Consider the following 19367-nt stretch of genomic DNA (forward strand, 5'->3'; position numbering starts at 1 on the left):
TAACCCTATTCATATAGAACAAGCCCACCAAAGGGGCCACTGACTTGAAATTCAAGCTTCCAAAGAATATGGTGTTCATTAGAAAGAAGTAACAGGAGGTATAGGGGAATACAGAAAGAAGAAATCAAACATAACAAATTAATAAATAAATACATAAAAATGTACGTAAATAATTAAAATGCAACGAGAATTGAATTAGAAAGGAAGTAGCATTATTTCTGTTTCCCTTTTCTAAAATACGTTTCGGATCACACCAAAATTCTTTGGATGTATTTATTTTCTAAATATTCTCTTTTTAAGAAGATTAAATAAGACATTTAAAAATTCACAACATTTTGGGGAGGTTTACCAGTTGTAAGAACTTTCTGTTTATTCACTCACTTGGGTCAAAAAACGGTTCTGAATCCAAAAAATGTTTTTAGGGAAGCCTATTTATCATTTTTAGTATACACTTTGTGATTTGGGGTGCGTATGAATACACCTTAATACATACAGAAATGAGCAGCTATTTTCAAACGTGCTGAATTATAAAGAAAAACTTCCTAATTACAGTCGTTTAAAAATATAGACAAAAATTATAGCTATACAGGTACACTGGTCTTCCAAGCTCCCTTATGACTCGTCCCCAGAGATAAATTACACCTATAAAACTATAGGAGTCTCCCAGGGCTTATTATGAACATTTTATAAAAATGAAAATATCCTTAAAACACTCCTTATAAAGATAAAAATGAAATCCTTATTCCTTATATATAACTGATCAAGGTAACTTTTTCCCTCGATTACACAGACGACGTCCATCAACTCTATACTATCCATCAACTTATTCTATCTATAAGTTGATCTTAATGAGATTTCCATACGGTTGCCCCAAAGAACTTGCGGTGCTGTATTCAGAGAGCAACAATGTCCTCTATCTGAGGGAACAATGAGTGTCCCATCGACATATGGGAACACCAGTCTCCCTCGGAACAAGTTTCTTATCGCCAGCTTCCAAGGAGTTGGAAGAAGAGAGAGAGAGAGAGAGAGAGAGAGAGAGAGAGAGAGAGAGAGAGAGAGAGAGAGAGAGAGAGAGAGAGTTCGGCAGTGTGTGAGAGAGAGAAAAAAAGAAAGATAAAGATAAAGTTCGATATAGAGAGAGAGAGAGAGAGAGAGAGAGAGAGAGTTCGGCAGTGTGTGTGAGAGAGAGAAAGAGAGAGTTCGGCAGTGTGTGAGAGAGAGAGAGAGCAAAAGAAAGATAAGTGAGAGAGAGAGAGAGAGAGAGAGAGAGAGAGAGAGAGAGAGAGAGAGAGAGAGAGGCAGTGTACGAGAGAGAGAAAAAGGCAGAAAGTTCGATAGAGAGAGAGAGAGAGAGAGAGAGAGAGAGAGAGAGAGAGAGAGAGCGGAAGAGAGACAGGCACATAGACAGATAGAGTTCGAGAGAGTTCGAGAGAGAGAGAGAGAGAGAGAGAACTGTGATGGACGCGTGAATGTATCTATGTATTAATTTATGTTAAATCAATGCAAATATAGGTATATCAGCGTTCATCTCACGTATCCATTTCCAGATGTATATATATATATATATATATATATATATATATATATATATATATATATATATATATATATATATATATATATATATATATATATATATATATATATATATATATATATATATATATATATATATATATATATATACATATACGCATAGTTCCTCATTGGATGGGTCGATATCGTACTCGGCTAGCACTCTGCTGGCCCCGCGTTCGATTCTCCTACCGGCCAATGAAGAATTAGAGGAATTTATTTCTGGTGATAGAAATTCATTTCTCGTTATAATGTGGTTCGGATTCCACAATAAGCTGTAGGTCCCATTGCTAGGTAACCAATTGGTTCTTAGCCATGTAAAATAAAGTCTAATCCTTCGGGCCAGCCCTAGGAGAGCTGTTAATCAGCTCAGTGGTCTGGTTAAACTAAGGTATACTTAACTTTTACATGTACTCATTAACCTCCAACACTTTATCCGAATCAAATCTATTTCCCTATCAAACCATAACATATATTTCCCAGAACTGCAAATATCCCCTGAGCATAAATAAATTCCCAGCACAAGCCCCTACATTCGTTGGAAATATATTTGATGTATTTCCCAAAAAAATATCTTTCTCTCTAAGTAATGGCGCACTCATCAATCTTCGGCTATGAACAGCAGTCGTCCTACAAGATGGCAACACTTTGCAGGGCTAATGGATGTTGCCACTTTGCCTCAATTTTTCCCAATTTCTTTGTATTGCTTGTTTATTTGTTTATGTTATTTTTTCTTGGTAGTGTTCTATACTTCCTTTCTCTTTTATTCAGTTCATTTTTATTTATTTTTACACATGTTCTACGGACACTTCGTTAACTAAGTAATGTCCTTACTGTTTGTTCCTTAAAAATCTGTTCATATCATAAATAATAATAATAATAATAATAATAATAATAATAATAATAATAATAATAATATATTGTTATTATTATTATTATTTGAAGGGAGTTGACCCTCTTTTAAACAGGTCTTATTAAAAAGGATGGCTGTATTATGCGAATTTATCTTATATAGTGTCTTTTCTATCTTCCTTATGATTCGCTTTTCAGGCTCAGCGATGTTAGTCAGTAACTGGCCAATATTCATGTTGGAAAAGGATAGTGTGCGGAATATGGGAAGTCTTTTATTAAAACATCCAATCAGAAATCGTTTGTCTGGGTTCAGGTTCTATTCTAGGTACCGTCGACATGTTTCGACCAGCTCGTTGGTCATCCTCTGGACGTGGTTGCAGAAGGTCTGAAGAAACGAGGTTGTTGTTGTATTGTATTAAGCCAACTCTTGTGTTGGCACGGGCCTTTCCCTTGTTTGGCCCGTAGGTGATCTGAAAATTTCAGAAGGTCATTTGTTATAGGAAATGTGAAAGAGATTTAGTAGTAGAGACAGTTGTGGATGGAGGAAGGATGATGGTTGTAGTGGGAGGGGGCCATCATGTCACGGATAGTAGTAGTTTGAAGATGTAAGGCCTTTGAAGGAAAAATAGAGAAACATTGGCTCGGGTTGGTATTTATAGGGGGGGTTCTTGATCGGTGCTGAATCATGATTGGCTGCCCGGGGCATGTACCCTCAGGCGGAGCCTACTCATCCAAGTCGATGTTCGGTTTTCGTCTTGCGTGCGAGAGGCGTTGTAGTGCTGGGGAAGAAGAGAAGAATTTCGACCCCCGGATGCTGAATTTTGATTCGCTCGTTCGCTATGGGGATCGCTCGGTGCATGTCTCCTGGCTGCCGTGGGGAGGAGAAAGGTTTCTTGCGTAATGTTGAGTGTTGGTTTCTCCTTCCCAATGTGCAATGCTTCCAAGAGGCGTAGGCGGCGGTGGTCGGTAGTTCGGTCAATTATTTCGAGGAGACATGCACCGAGCGATCCCCATAGCGAACGAGCGAATGAAAATTCGGCATCCGGGGATCGAAATTCTTCTCTTCATCCCCAGCACTACAACGCCGCTCGCACGCGAGACGAAAACCGAACATCGACTTGGATGAGTAGGCTCCGCCCAAGGGTACATGCCCCGGGCAGCCAATCATAATTCAGCACTGATCCCCCCTATAAATACCAACCCAAGCACCTGATATCTCAATATTATCATAATCACATAAGAATATAGGGAAGACCGCCGGTATAATATTTTCTGTAATTTAAAGTGGAATGGAGTATGTATATATATATACATATATATGCATAATAAATACTTTAATATTGTCTGCGATCTTTCTTTTTTTACAAGTACTATTTCGGCCAGTGTTCCACTAAAATCAACACTCTTTAGAAGGCTTGTTTCGTAGCCTTCATCTCCCTCTACCAACCAGCTTCGGAATTCTTACCCTGCTTCCGTTTTTCTTGAATCCAGTAAGTAGGGGAAAAGGTGCCATTTGGCGTCCTGGCGTCCTCAAGAAAGGGTGTCATTTGGCGTCCTCAATTATTATTTATTTTATTTTTATATTTTTGCTGAAGAAAATAACATGCATATATAAAAAAAAAATATGTAGTAAATAGGGGACAAGGTGCCATTTGGCGTCCTGAACATTTGCCGTCTTCAAGAAAGGGTGTCATTTGGCGTCCTCAATTATTATTTATTTTATTTTTATATTTTTGCTAAAGAAAATAACATGCAATTTTATTTTTATATTTTTGCTTTCGAAAATAACGTGCATATATAAAAAAAATCATGTAGTAAGTAGGGAAAAAGGTCCCCGAACTGATATGAGAGAGGCCCACTGCGTGACTCATCAACCGTCACATGACTGATGAGATGAATCAATATAAACTACCTGTTATTAATCCCACTTTATCGATAAGAGTCTGATTAGGAGGAGGAGACACCTTGCCGAACAGATCTGAACTGATATTAGAGAGTCCCACTGCGTGACTCAACCACAGCTGTGTGACTGATAAGAGCTGAACCGTTATAAACTAACTGTTATTAATCCCACACTATCGATAAGAGTCTGATTAGGTATCCGCTGCTGATATGATTTAGACCCACCGTGTGACTCATGAACAGGTGTATCACTGATAAGAGTTGAAGCGTTATAAACTATCTCTTATCAATCCCACTCTATCGATAAGAGTCTGATTAGGTATCTATCTGTTATTAATCCCACTTTATCGATAAGAGTTTGATTAGGAGTGACGTCCCGCTATATAATGTATGAGTTTGGCGAGACGGACATCAGTTCACATAATGCGTAGCTACAGTATACTCCACAACATCCCGCCAGCAGAGATGGGTAATTCCAGCAGCTCCAGCAGTGGCGATGACAGCTCAAGCAGTAGCGAACAGCCAATGCCATGGGATTTATTAATACCATCAGTGGCAAAGACATTGCGTAGGAGGAAGAGTAGCGCTAATGGCAGAAGAAGAAGAAGAAGAAGCAGTGAGAGAGGTCAGAAAGGATCGAACCCGAGACCCATCCCTGCAGGAGAGAACACTACTCTCAGCTCTGGTAATAATAATAATAATAATAATAATAATAATAATAATAATAATAATAATAATAATTTAATTTTTCATATATGATGCAACACCAGTCTACGCGAATATTGCCGCTCTTTTTACATATAAAACTTTCCATTTTATAGTTAAAAATTCACCACAGCCATTCCTATTTTGCAGCCTCTCCTAACACCCACACTACTCCTCTGCCGAGCGAAGCAAGGGTAACCTCTGTATGAGAGAACACAGCTACTCCTGTATCTGGTGAGAATAATTCATTTTGACCAGTCTCCATAAAATAAAACATTGTCACCTTTTACATATAAAACATTCTTTTGATACTTTTAAAATTCACCACAGCTACCCCTATTTCGCAGGAAGCACCGTTGCTTGACAGGGTAGGAGAGGTAGGCAACCGGATTGTGAGTCCCATCACATACTCGACTGCGGTGGGAACGCACGTCGATGTGACAACGGCACTCAGACTTAACCGAACGCAACTCGCCAAGGAGGTTATACGCGCTCTCAACAACCTGGATGTAAATAGCGCCATGCTATACTTGTGCATTGTCATCAGCAGAGAGAGAATGACAGGTGCCAGTGCCACTCGTGAAACTGGTACTTTTTACATTAATGCCCTACCAGTGTTAACACTGGTGGACACAGCGCTCGATGTGAAAGATGAGGCTATCAAATATATGGCGAGCAATCTGGAAGATAGACTAAACTTGAGTGAAGGTTCAGGTTGGCGCATCACATCATTGCGCAGTGTACAGATCAAGATCTCCCGGCGAGAACTGGTGAACATGGCCAATTTTCGAGAGTATCCTGCAGGAGTTAGGGGCAGTGGACAAATCGTTAACATCAATTCGGGGTACAACTGCGTCATTACAGCGTTAGAAGCGTACAGCATACTCGAGGGAAATGATGATCCTAACCGCAACCTCACCCGAGATGTGAAAAGACGAATAAACTTGCAACGCTTCACCATTAAACATACTCCCGACATACCTGTGAACAGCGATACCTTCAAAACGTTAGAGAAGGAGAACAACCTTAATATTTATGTATATAAATTGAGTGAAGTGGTCATGGGAAAGGGACAGAAAAAACACTGGACAGTGCATCTCGCCAGAAAGGGGGGCAACAAATCGTGTCCCCGACCAGTTCCTCTACTGTTCATCACTGATGACCATGTCGCCCTCATCAAGGATTTGCCAACCTTCGTAGATACTTTCCACCGTTTGAAATCAGGTAGGCGTGACCATGCAGCGGGCGTGTGTTACAATTGCCTCACTCTCTTCAAAACTCCAGCCATTCGCGACACTCACACCCAAAGATGTTCAACCCGAACCACCGTTCTATACCCTGAACCTGGCCAGTTTAAACAGTTCACCAAAAAGAAAGCGCTGAATAAAAGCTCACACATCGCCTTCTTAGATTTTGAGGCGTACAACAGACAGCAGGAAGAAGATGAAAATCCGAGAATCGTTTCGAAGCAGAAAGCGTACGCCTATTGCTATGTCATCATCGATGGCAGAAGCGGCGAATACTGCGTACACAGAGTAGGTATAGGTGAACAGTGTGTCGACGATTTTCTCAATAAAATTGCGAGAGACTGGGCCGGGTTATGTGAGAGGAAATTAAATGTGAAACAAGCTGAAAGATCCCTGCCCGTTTTAGTGCATAATTTATCATATGATGCCGCCCTCATCTTGAAAGAAGCGTCCGCCAAACACAACTTTGAAATTTTGAAACGCGATGGGGGTACATTTTATGCCCTGAAAATGGGTAACATCCGATTGATGGATAGTTTGAACATGATAAGAGGATCGCTATCCAGTCTCGCTTCGAGCCATATTAAACAGAGGGGGTCACTGGAAATCACAAGTCGGATGTTATCCAAATATCCCGACGAGTGCACAGAACTGGTTTTAAGTACGGGTAAACAGTGTTACCCCTATGATTATGTCACAGGTTTCAACGTGTTGAGAAAAACGGGTGTCCCTCTTAAAGTGCATTTCAATTCCTCACTGATGGGGGAAAACATACCCGACGAAGGATACGAGCATGTCTGCAAAATGTGGAAGGCTGCAAAGTGTACTAACCTGCTTGATTATACCATTTTATATTTGGTTATGGATGTGGGATTATTGTGCGATGTTTACTCGGCTTGGAGGAATGCCGCTTACGCGCAATTTGGATTAGACCCGATCTGTTATTTAACCTCTACCTCTCTCTCTCTCTAGATACATTTCTTCACTCTTCACGAACGCGCCTCCCCCTAATTTCTGACGGGGAAACTTACCAGTTGATTTCCAACAACATTAGAGGCGGTTTCTGCAGTCTAGTCCAAAGACACGCCATAGCCAACAATCCCGAGTTAAATCCTAATTTTATAACGGGTGACAAACAATCATATATATTATATGTTGATTTCACTAGTCTTTATCCCACAGTCATGAGCAGATATAAAATGCCTCTGGATGAAGTAACGGAGCTCTCCTCCGCCGAACTTGAGAGTTTTATCACCAGCGATATCACGAGCATCAATTCGCAGGGGGAATGCGGTTACTTCATCTTCCTCGATACCAAGAAGTTATAGACGATGTCGCCCTCCGGACTGATGACTTCCCTTTGGCCCTGCACCATATGAACGTGACTTTCCAACACCTCTCCCCATTCACTAAAAGTCTATTGGAAAAATTCAATGTGAAGCTGCCTAAGAAGAATGTCAAACTGGTGGGTACACATTTGCCAATGTGCAACCATCTGATCTGTCTTCCTCTTTTACAAATGCTAAGACTCGGGTTGGAAGTGGAGAGGATAAGGAAAGTTTACAAGTTCAAGTAGGGATATTATTTGAGGGAATACATCACTGAGAATGCAGAGGAGAGCGAAAGAAACGGACCCCGACAAGAGGAACACCATCAAAATCTTGATGAATGGTCTATTTGGTGTAACCATTAAAAACCCTTTAAACTATTCCACCAGGACTGTTGTTACCACCAACGAAACCTCGCTGCTTAGAAATGTGTCTAAGCATACGTACAAATCTTTTTGAGAGGTTGGAGGAATATCGGTACATTGTGAATCACTGCAAGGAGACTGTCAAAGCTGAATCCCCGATCTATATTGGATTCAGCATACTGGATCTGGCAAAGGACATGATGTACAAGTTCCGCTACGACGTTCTTCAAAAACTGTATGGCGGGAGAGTTGAGCTTCTGTACACTGACACCGACAGTTTGATCTTCTCCCTGGAAACGGACGATCTCACACGCGAATTGAAGGATGTGCTCAAACCCCATTTGGATTTGAGTAACTTCCCTAAAACTCACACAGCGTATGACAGTTCGCGCCATGGAAAACTCGGACTTGTTAAAGTCGAAACAGGAGCTGAACTCATCAGAGAATTCATCGGTGTTAAAACTAAAGTGTATTCTTACGAAACACAAAACAGTCGGTGCAATACTTTAAAGGGGATTCAAAGTTGCAGGCAAAAAACCATTAGTCATGGTCAATACCTGGATGTAATAAAAAATAATGAGATTACGCACCCTACAGTGCACAATTTGCAGATGATGCAGGGAACAATGTGTCACACCCAGCAGAGAAAGGTAGCTCTATGTCCTTTAGAGGACAAGAGATATTACCTCACTCCATTTAAATCTTTCGCTTACGAACATCCACAGATTGCAGCGAGCGAGTTAGATGAAGCCGTTAGCGAAGACGATGACACATTACCTCGAGCACCATCGCCGCCCTTCCCTCCACCTATGCCAAGTACATCCAGAATTCCCGATGTACAACCCTTTACTCTGGCGATTCAGTACCCCCGGATAAAAGGTTGTTCTAAAAGACAGAGAGTGGACAGCAAATTGGTGGATGAGCAACAGCAGCAGCAGCAGCAACAGCGGCAGCAGCAGCAGCAGCTGTTGCAACCTGCATGGGCTAAGCTGATGCCCTTCCCACCTACCAAGAAAAGACGGCTGAGCTTTAGTAGACGCATGTGAGAAGAATGTACAGTTTTTCAATTAATGTAAATATGTACCATAGTAAGAGTATACACGTCACTCACTCAGCCTAAATGCCTTGTTTGAATATATATATATATATATATATATATATATATATATATATATATATATATATATATATATATATATATATGTGTGTGTGTGTGTGTGTAATTTTCAAATAATGTAAATATGTTTTATAGTCAGAATAATCGCATCACTCGCTCTGTGAATAAAAAAAACAAATGCTCGCTTGCATATAACCATCACCAGCTAAAAAATATACACATGAATATACCCTATAATATATACATATGTCAATAAAAAACGTTATTTATTAAAATTAATTTTCTCTACAACCTTCATTTTTCTCTACAACCTTCACCTTAATATATAACAACACGCAGATCATCGCATCCTCTCAGTACACCTTGAACTTTAAACATGGAAGCTGGTCCTTTCCAAGGAGAAATCTTAAACCTTTTCGCTGTTCCTGCGCGGATTATCATAGCAGGTTTCAGCAATAGTGGCAAATCTGCGTTGTCAAAACATAATAGAAATGTATGAGGCTAACTTTCACTGTATTTTATATTGCGGGGTGAGTGAACACCCTCTGGAAAGTCATCACACCATAAGCACCAACTTAAAAGTATCCAAAGAGATATTGAACCCTTTCGATTATACGGAAAGAGGAGTGGAGGGTGGTAGTAAAGGACTGTTATTTGTACTTGATGATTGTTTTCTCGAAGCTAGCGACAATAAATTCGTGACCCAAGCATTCACCGCCGGACGGCATACGAATATATCGGTGATCTTCTTAACCCAGAACGTGTTTCACTCGGGTAAATTCAGTAGGAGCGTCAGTCTCAATTGCTCCCATTACATCCTCATGAAGAATCGTGACATTGGTCAAATTGAAACTTTGGGCAGGCAATTGTTCAGTCGGCGGAGAGGTGTGGAGTTTTCTGACATATACAAAAAAGCTTTAACGCACAACCGATATGGTTATCTATTAGTAGACTTCGCACCGTCAACACCTGAATTGTTGCAGCTCAGAACGAATATTCTCGGAGAGACCGAATATCAAATCGCGTACAAATATGACTGAAGAACAGTTACGACTGCTTAGGGATTTATATGGCAATGTGACACAACCATCATGTTTCAGCGATGTGAATGCACCCATTCATCTTAACATGCAGAGAAATATGAATTTTCCAGCAAATGCCAAAACAGTTACACCTCCACCTCCTATACCTCCTGTCGAGGACGATCGTGTGAAGGAGGGAGAACAGAATTTTAAATGTGCTCATCCGCGGAGTTACCCGCAAAAAAGCTAATCCTGACCTAACTGGTATTATTCCTATATTATTCAAAGATCATCAAATACCATATGTGACTGCCTTGGTTAACCACTTGCAAAATTCAGGTGCGATTGAATGGAATGAAGAAGGGGACTTGTCCCACCCGCTTATGGGATATAACATTTTAGATGTGGCAAGAGAACTTCAAGCAAATAAGAAGATGGATGATAACAATGTACCCAGTTATAACTATATAACTGAACGGGGTGGTATTAGAGATCAGATGGTGAGAAACTCAGTTATAAAAAACAGATAGAAGCATGGCTCAATTCACCTAGGAAAGGAGGGGGAGGAGGAGGAGGAGGAGGGAGGAGAATACTGAAAAACAAGGTGGCGAAGAAAAAGGTGAACGTGTGGCAACCATATTGATGAGTAAAGAAATTAACGTGTTCAATGGGGCTCGGAGATAAACCTGTTCAATCAAGAGGGTGGGGGGCGGAGCCTAGCGTGATAAATCACAGAGGGGAAGACGAGGGGGTGTGGAAAATTGAAGGAGTTTATGGAGGCATTAGTATTCCAGCTCATGTAGCGTTAACGTGTACACCCTTTCAACTTTCGTCACCTTGCAAGTTGGTTTTCGGGAGATTATCCGAGACCAAGTTCAAGAAGAAGGAGTGTTGCCTGGTTATAGCTACTAACTGTGTAACGTGCCGGAATTATGGCATTGCTCAAGGCATTGTGAGAGTTTACCCCTACGCCGACGTTGCAGGTCTCCGTTACAACAGAGCTGGGACAAGTTATGCTGCATTCCGCCACTGCGGGATAGAAGGTACCGCCGTTTTGAGAGTGCCCGAGGGGGAGAATACACTCGATGTGGAAGAGCCCGACCTACCTGTCATTGCTACGTTGTTAACCCAATATGGAATTGGCGCTTCTGTGGAAGAGAACGAATTCGCCAAAACGAGTATAATGTATTCCAAGGATGGAGACCATGCAGAAAGGTTGCAAAACGACACGAGAGAAATGAGATACAATCACTTCTACGCATCATTGAAGAGTTTGAAATCGCAGTTAACGAAAGCATCGCGTGAAGATGTGAAATATATTCTGTTTGCTGCAGGGATAGGACTAAGTGGTCGCGTGAACTGTGATTGGTTAAACCATTACCTGCCTGCGATTGTCTCCTTTGGTGAGATGAAACGACACGGAAGAGTCACTTGCATAGCTATCACGGAAATTATTTTATCACGCCTTCAAGAGAGGTGTGCGGACGATGTGAAGTTGAAAGACGCATCATCCAAATTGAAACGTTTGGAAATAATGGACGCGGAGAAATTATGTTTGGGGGTTGAACAAAACATGGATGTCTCTTCCAAACTAAAACGTTTGGAAATTGTGAATGCGGAGAAATTAAACTTTGGCGTTCAACGTGGCAAGCTGTGTGACACACCAATGTAAAAATGATTGCCAAAGTCTGTAATTTAATATGTGAATTTTAATATGTGTATGTCTGTATGTATGTATGTTCCAACAATTTGTATAATAAAACAGTTTTTTTTATTTTATACATAATTTTTTATTCATCCATTCTATGTTGCGAGGTATATATATGATGCAATCGTGTGTATTACCAGCATTGCACATTCAACATGTGTAGCGATTATATTGTATATGTGAATAGCGGGTTGTGTCTGGATTTATTTCCCGAAAACCAGCCCTGTAAATTTACAAACAAATTGTCCACTCCCATAACTCTATCAAAAGAGGTGGAATGTGAAATGGGTGTTATAGGGGTTACACTCCCAAATGAATACTACGCTGTCACACCTGAAGATAGAGATTTCACAATTCATTTTAAAGCAACCTTAAATCAGAGTTTGGTACCTCGCTCGTATGGTTTCACGTATGTTCCTGCCGTTGGATTATTAGCGGGAGATATGAATAGATTGACCAGAGCACTCAATACGGACGTTACAGAACAGTTGGAAATATTTTACGGTGCATACATTCGAGGTGTTATGCGAAGGGAAGGATTATTTTCATGGAACGATGATTTGAAGCGAATGAGTCTCACATACGTGAATGCCGAGGTGGCGAAAGTAGAAGGAATTGTTTCAGTCACTGTAAAGTTTAGTGTTAGAGCAGTGCGAGTATTAGGGTTTAACACAGAATTGACATACGCGATTTATGGTTCAGGGGCAATGAGAAATCATCTCTCCAGAATTTCATATCTCGACGATCACAGTATTGACTGTGTGTACTTATATTCCAACATTATTCAACCTTCATCGCTGGGTGATAAAACTGTAAACATCCTGGATTGATTCGCGTTGGAATGTGCACCGAGTAGAGGTGTACATAATGCTGTTTATAAACCTATAACTGTGAATACGGTGGATTACATCGCGACTGATGTAACGAATCAGAAGGGGGAAGACATCAAGTTTATTACAGGTAAAACCGTGTCATGCACCCTTCATATAAGACCTAGATGAAGGAAATTGTGCGCAGTACATTATCAGTATGGCGGGCGAACACATTATACATGTGAGCAGTCTCAGCAGCCTGGACAAGTATGAAAATAACTCCCCATCAGGGTTTGTGAATAGGTTACCCACTCCTATATTCCTGCCGAATGGTAGCGAACGTGAAGTAGGTCTCGCTTCGATCATGTTTCCGGGCGTTTATTACGCTGTATTATCGAAAGATGAAGAATTCACCCTCTACTTTGTTACTGATTGTGGTAAAAACGATAAGCATGCCTACAGCTATAGACCAACGACAGCTATGTTAGCGGGGGATATGAAAAGGTTGGTGAGGACGCTTAACAAAGATGTTTTTGAACATTTAAAAGTCTATTTTGACACTGAATACAAAAACGTTTTCAACAGCAATGATATATTCAGCTGGGATGAAGACAGCAGGAGAGTTATCATCCCTCACGTTAGGAGGAGGAGGAACATTAAGGCGGGGAATATTAGAAGTGTGACTGTCAAATTCAGCGATAAAGCTGCCAGGTTGTTAGGTTTTAAAAATAATACAGCGTACGAAGTTTACGGCCTCGAGGCACTGAATGTGCACCTCTCTGACGATTCCTTACCCGATAATTGTGATGTAGATTATATGTACGTGTACACAGATATCGTTCAACCGACTGTTTTTGGAGGTGAACTAGTAAATATATTGGATTGTTTCACATTAGAGAGTGGTAAAGGGAAGGGGATACACAATACGGTATACAAAGCATTGAACACGAACATCCGGGAACAGATTTCGATCGTTATCACAGACCAGAATGGGAGGCGTATCCATTTCAACAACAGTTCGAGTGTCACCTGCGTGCTTCATATAAGACCCAGATAAAGAGGTACGTATAAAAACACCTTCTTTTCAGTGTTTTTCATTATTTACTTTCGCAACCTCACGTAATTAGGAATGTTCAAACGCGCGCTCTGCTTAACAAAAACAGGGGAGGAGATTGAAAGTTTTTTTTTTTTATTTTAGTTAACAGGTATGAGGGTTGTTTTCGCTCCACCCTCTGAGGTGGAATTTAAAACATTATTCCTGTCCGAACCTTTAAGGAAGGGAGTGGGTTTAGAAGACATTTCAGTTTTCTATCCGAGTCATAGGAGGGGCGGGGGTGTATTTTCGGCAATTGCCGGCATTGCACGTAGGGTACTCCCTTTTTTGTTGAATGTTGCTAAACCTTCTGTTAAAGAGTTTGGCAGATCGGTGCTTTCTCATGTAGTGAATAATCAGTTGCCTTTGCGGGAATCTTTAAAAAGACATGGAGTGACAGCTCTCAAAAGCACGGGCCAACGAATTTTAAATGGAAGTGGGAGGGTCGCCAGGAGAAAGGTGGAAGGTGGAGTACTTCGTACACTCGCTAGCTCAGCCGCGAGGAGAGGGAATAAGAAGAATAAGAAGAAGAAGAAGAAGAAGAGAATGACGAATCGAAGGGTTAAATCGAGAGGTAAATATAACAAGGATGTGTATGATCTTCTTTAATTCATTAACCTTTTTCCCGTTGGCGTGCATGCACACATTCTCTCTCCTCTTGTATTTTTTTTTCAGGAATGGCGGGCATTGTTCCTAACGTGCCTGGGACGGGAAACAAGGTTCCTGTCTCCTCCTATATTGCGGGTATCTCAGAATTGTTCCCGAATGTGAACAGACGTAGGATTATAGAAAGCTCGATTAATTCGAAGGAAAGGTTGGATTTCACACCGAGTAACAATTCAGTAAATCGAATCCTGACAGACAGTTATATCGAGTTTCGTATTAATGGTATTACCGGTTCCTTCTTGGATTTATCGAGTATAGCTTTGGAATTATACATTACAGTGGCCAGGGCCGGTGTGCGGCTAGCAGACAATGTATATGTTGCACTGGTTAATGGTATAAGTAATCCGCTTTTTAAATCCGTCTCTGTTTTCTTGAATGAAAAGTTGGTGGAATCGTGTCCTGTTTTTAACTATCAATCATACATAAAAATGCTCAAGAGTGTTAAAACCAGCGCACTACCGACTGTTGGTATAAGTGGGTTTTTCCACGATGACTTTAACGTTACACATGGTGTTACACAGACCTATACCGCCGCTTCTTACGGACAGCTGAGTAGGTGGGAATCTCGGATGTTGAGCTCCATTAAGGCGGGGGGAATTCACACGTACTTTCCACTCCTTATAGATCTGGCGAGTATAGACATGTATTTGCTAGATTTCGTGGATTTGAGAATAAGACTCGAAATGGCGAATAACAACTGGGAGATGGGTGCACACACAGACGGACACTTAAATGATCTGAATATAGAAAAGGCCAAGTTGTGGAGTGATCGGGTTACCCCCATTATAACGCCATGTCCACTTTAAACACCACTCTAGCAGTTAACCCGATACAATATATATTTGATAAGACTTTATATAAAACGTATGTTATAGGGCAGAACGAGGATTCCATTTTAATAGATCAACCTTTCAATACCTGTATACCTGAAAAGATTACACTGGCCATGATAAGCATGCAAACATTTTCGGGGAATTACGCGGCCAGTAGTTTATATTTCGGAGCTTATGACTTGAATAATGTGCACATCACAGTTAATGGGAATTCAGTGTATCACATCAACTGTAATTTTCCTAATGCTATCACGCAATTGTATTACGAGACTCAAAAGTCGATAGGAGGGGGACATGATAACCTCATAACCTAAAATAGTTTTAAAAGTGGGAGAGCCATCTATTGTTTCAGCTTCGTTACAGAAGAGGTGGAAGATTCCATGCCCGTTGAGATTTCGGCCAGTTTGAGAATATCCATAAAGCTGGGCACGGTCGCTACACACCCTTGCATGATTTTACTGTTCGGTGACACGAAAGGTATTTTAACCATTGATTCGGATAGAGTCATTCAGTGCGATGTTAGAGGCTAGGTGTGATGGATACGAAAGAAATCGAGACAGTTTTACAGGGTTCGCTAGGGAGTCTTATAAAATATTTAGGTGTGTTCGCTTCGGATAAAGTTGGTGCGTTTAAAATACTTGCGAATAGAATTAAACCTCTAGTTTTATATCTAATACTCTACCTTCAACTTCTAGTACTGATCTTGTCGGACATTGGGTGTGTTTTTATATAGACTGTTCACCTAGGGATACAATCTACTTTTTTGACAGTTACGGTATAAACCCGCATATTTATTTGGGTAGCTTCTCATCTTTTCTCGATGCGCATTCGGATTTTACCCTTCGCCAGTCCGTAAGGCAGATACAGCCCGATAATTCTTACAAGTGTGGTCTTTACTGCATTTTCTTCGTTCATTGTACGAGTCATAGAGGGTTAAAATCGTTTTTGTCGTTAATGAGTGTCGTCTTCTTCCCGAGTCGTTTGAAAAGTAATGACAGGTGGGTGACGGAATACTATTTCAAATTTTTCAAGAGGGTGCGGTGTTCACACTGGAGTTCGGGCGTTAAACGAGCTCTTACATACAAGGAGTGTGTGCGTTCTTTAAATAAAAGGTAATGATTAATTCCATTTTTAAAAAACGTTGCTAATATACATCACATAATCAACTTTGGGGACATTCGGTTTTTCTAAGACATTTTATTTTTCTTACTTAGGATGAATGGTCAAGGAGGAGGGGCAGGAGGAGGAGGAGGAAGGCGAGTTCTTCTACGCAGAACACTAACGGAAGAGGGGGAGAAGAAGGGGGAGGGGGAGGAAAGCCAGGGTGTACGACATACTAGATTTGGAAGCCTATGGTTATTTATTGTAAAATTATTTAGAGGTTTAAGGTTGGTTATAAAAACTCGTGGTGGTATTGTATTGGAATGTGTCGGGAGAATCCCCAGATTCATGTACTTGTTAATGTATACCGCTTTGCTTTATCTAATAAAAATGAGTGGATAGGTAGAATCGCTTTTTATTATCCCATACATAGGTTAAGCGACACTGACAGTGAGCGTAATCAGGAGCGTGTTAAAACGTGTGACTTTTAACAATTGGGTGGAGAGTTAGAGCTATATATCTTAGAGAGCTGTACATTGTAATGTCCGTATGAAGTCATACAGCCGTTCATGAGTCACGCAGCGGGTCTAAATCATATCAGTAGCAGATACCTAATCAGACTCTTATCAATAGAGTGGGATTAATAACAGATAGTTTATAACGCTTCAACTCTTATCAGTGATACACCTGTTCATGAGTCACGTGGTGGGTCTAAATCATATTAGCAGCGGATACCTAATCAGACTCTTATTGATAGTGTGGGATTAATAACAGTTAGTTTATAACGGTTCAGCTCTTATCAGTCACACAGCTGTGGTTGAGTCACGCAGTGGGGCTCTCTAATATCAGTTCAGATCTGTTCGGCAAGGTGTCTCCTCCTCCTAATCAGACTCTTATCGATAAAATGGGATTAATAACAGATAGTTTATATTGATTCATCTCATCAGTCATGCGACGGTTGATGAGTCAAGCAGTGGACCTCTCTCATATCAGTTCGGGGACCTTTTCCTCTACTTACTACATAATCTTTTTTATATATGCATGTTATTTTCGACAGCAAAAATATAAAAATAAAATTGCATGTTATTTTCTTCAGCAAAAATATAAAAATAAAATAAATAATAATTGAGGACGCCAAATGACACCCTTTCTTGAGGACGCCAAATGTTCAGGATGCCAAATGGCACTTTTTCCCCTACTCCAGTAATCTCTCGTTTTTCAAGAGTGGTTAAGCCTTAATATTTTCTTACAATTTTCCATTAGCCATGAGATAGATAAGTTCATATAAAAATATGTATCTTGAATAGGAATTAAGCTGAGAAGAAGAAGATGATGTCCGAAAAATATATATGGATAGAGAGACAGATGGATAGATAGGAAGATAGATAGATAGATAGATAGATAGATAGCTAGATAGATAGGGAAAGTACATCAACCTAAAAAATAGGCTCTTCCCTTCCTAAATATCTTTTAATGCGCAGTTCAGTTCATAGCATGCTATTCGGTTACACCAAGGAGAAATTCAATATTGGTTCTACCATATTTTTTCTTGTACAAGTCGGAATTTTCCCTTTTTTTCTTTCCCATTCTTCTTCTTCTTCTTCTTCTTCTTCTTCTATCGTCCTCTTCTTCTTCTTCTTCTTCTACATTCCCCCTATCCCCTTCTTCTTCTTCTTCTCCTCCCACATTCTTCCTATCGTCTTCTTCTTCTTCTTCTTCTTCTTCTTCTTCTTCTTCTTCTTCTACATTCCTCCTATCGTCTTCTTCTTCTTCTTCTTTTTCTTCTTCTTCTTCAACCTTCCTCCTATCTTCTTCTTCTTCTTCCTATACATTTCCCCAGAGCCCTTCTTCTTCTTCTTCTTCTTCTTCTTCTTCTTCTTCTTCTTCTTCTTCTTCTTCTCCTCCTCCTACATTCCTCCTACATATTTCCCCAGAGTCCTTCCTCCACCTCCTCCGCCTCCTCCTTCTCCTCCTCCTCCTCCTCCTCCTCCTCCTCCCATACAGCGAACACCTGATATCCTGTCTAGGTGACAGGCGGTATAGTGTCTCCGCCTAAACTGGCCTCATTACCACCTCTGGGCGTGCTAAGGAAGAGTGTATGCACCGCTTAATTGAACCGCCCAGCCTTTGCGAGCTGTTCTCTTCATTACTCGGGCGTATAACAGTGTATAACAGCGTATCGAATTCACTAAACCTTTACGGTCCGTGCTGACTGGATGGAAAGAGTGGTACCTCGTTTTTGACGGTCGAGGCGTATAAAGGTTCTCTTACGGTGCTTTTATTTATACGTGGCTTTAATTATTATTATTATTATTATTATTATTATTATTATTATTATTATTATTATTATTATTATTATTAAAAATATATTGTGGATTTGTTTCGCCCTTATTATTATTATTTTTTTTTCAGGAGATGAACCCTATTCTTACGAAACAATCCCACCAAAGAGGCCATTGACTTGAAATCCAGGCATCCAAAGAAAGAAATAACAGAATGGAACGACGATTGAATCAACAAATGAAATTAATAAGATCTGGAATCAATCAATCGATCAATCAATCATTTCCTGTGGCACCCACGGGGATGCATAGGGCCTCGATGAACTCACGCCACCACATTCTGTCCTGGGCTAACTCCTCAAGATCTCCCCAAACTCTTCTCCTGCTTTCCGCCTCATTGTCCTTAACCACGTCTTCTTTGGCCTACCTCTACCTCTTCTACCAAGGGCAACCCAGCGTGAGTACCTAACAAACTTATCGACCGGCTGCACCCCCGTTTCTTCTCTAATTCTGTTATTTGATATCCTGTCCCTCCAATTAATTCCTAATATTCTTCTGAGCTCCTTACTTTCAAATACTAAGAAGTTATTATCCAAAGTCACTGCACTGTACCATGACTCATGCCCATAAATCAAAATACTCCTAAACCTTACCTTACCTTATTATTCCAAATATTTTTAAGCATTCCCATTGCCTGATGAGCCTTTTTTTAATCTTTCCATAAATTCTGTGCTCGGAGAACTATCCTTATCTAAATAA

General features: G+C 40.5%; 1 protein-coding gene across 3 annotated transcripts in view; it reads right to left on the reverse strand.

The window, feature by feature from the left end:
• LOC136848566 (secretin receptor-like) overlaps window positions 1–19367 on the reverse strand; it is a 192030-nt gene that overhangs the window by 80726 nt on the left and 91937 nt on the right. The gene's annotated exons all lie outside the window — the stretch shown is intronic.

Source organism: Macrobrachium rosenbergii, chromosome 19 (assembly GCF_040412425.1).
Source record: "Macrobrachium rosenbergii isolate ZJJX-2024 chromosome 19, ASM4041242v1, whole genome shotgun sequence".
NCBI classification, from domain to species: domain Eukaryota; kingdom Metazoa; phylum Arthropoda; class Malacostraca; order Decapoda; family Palaemonidae; genus Macrobrachium; species Macrobrachium rosenbergii.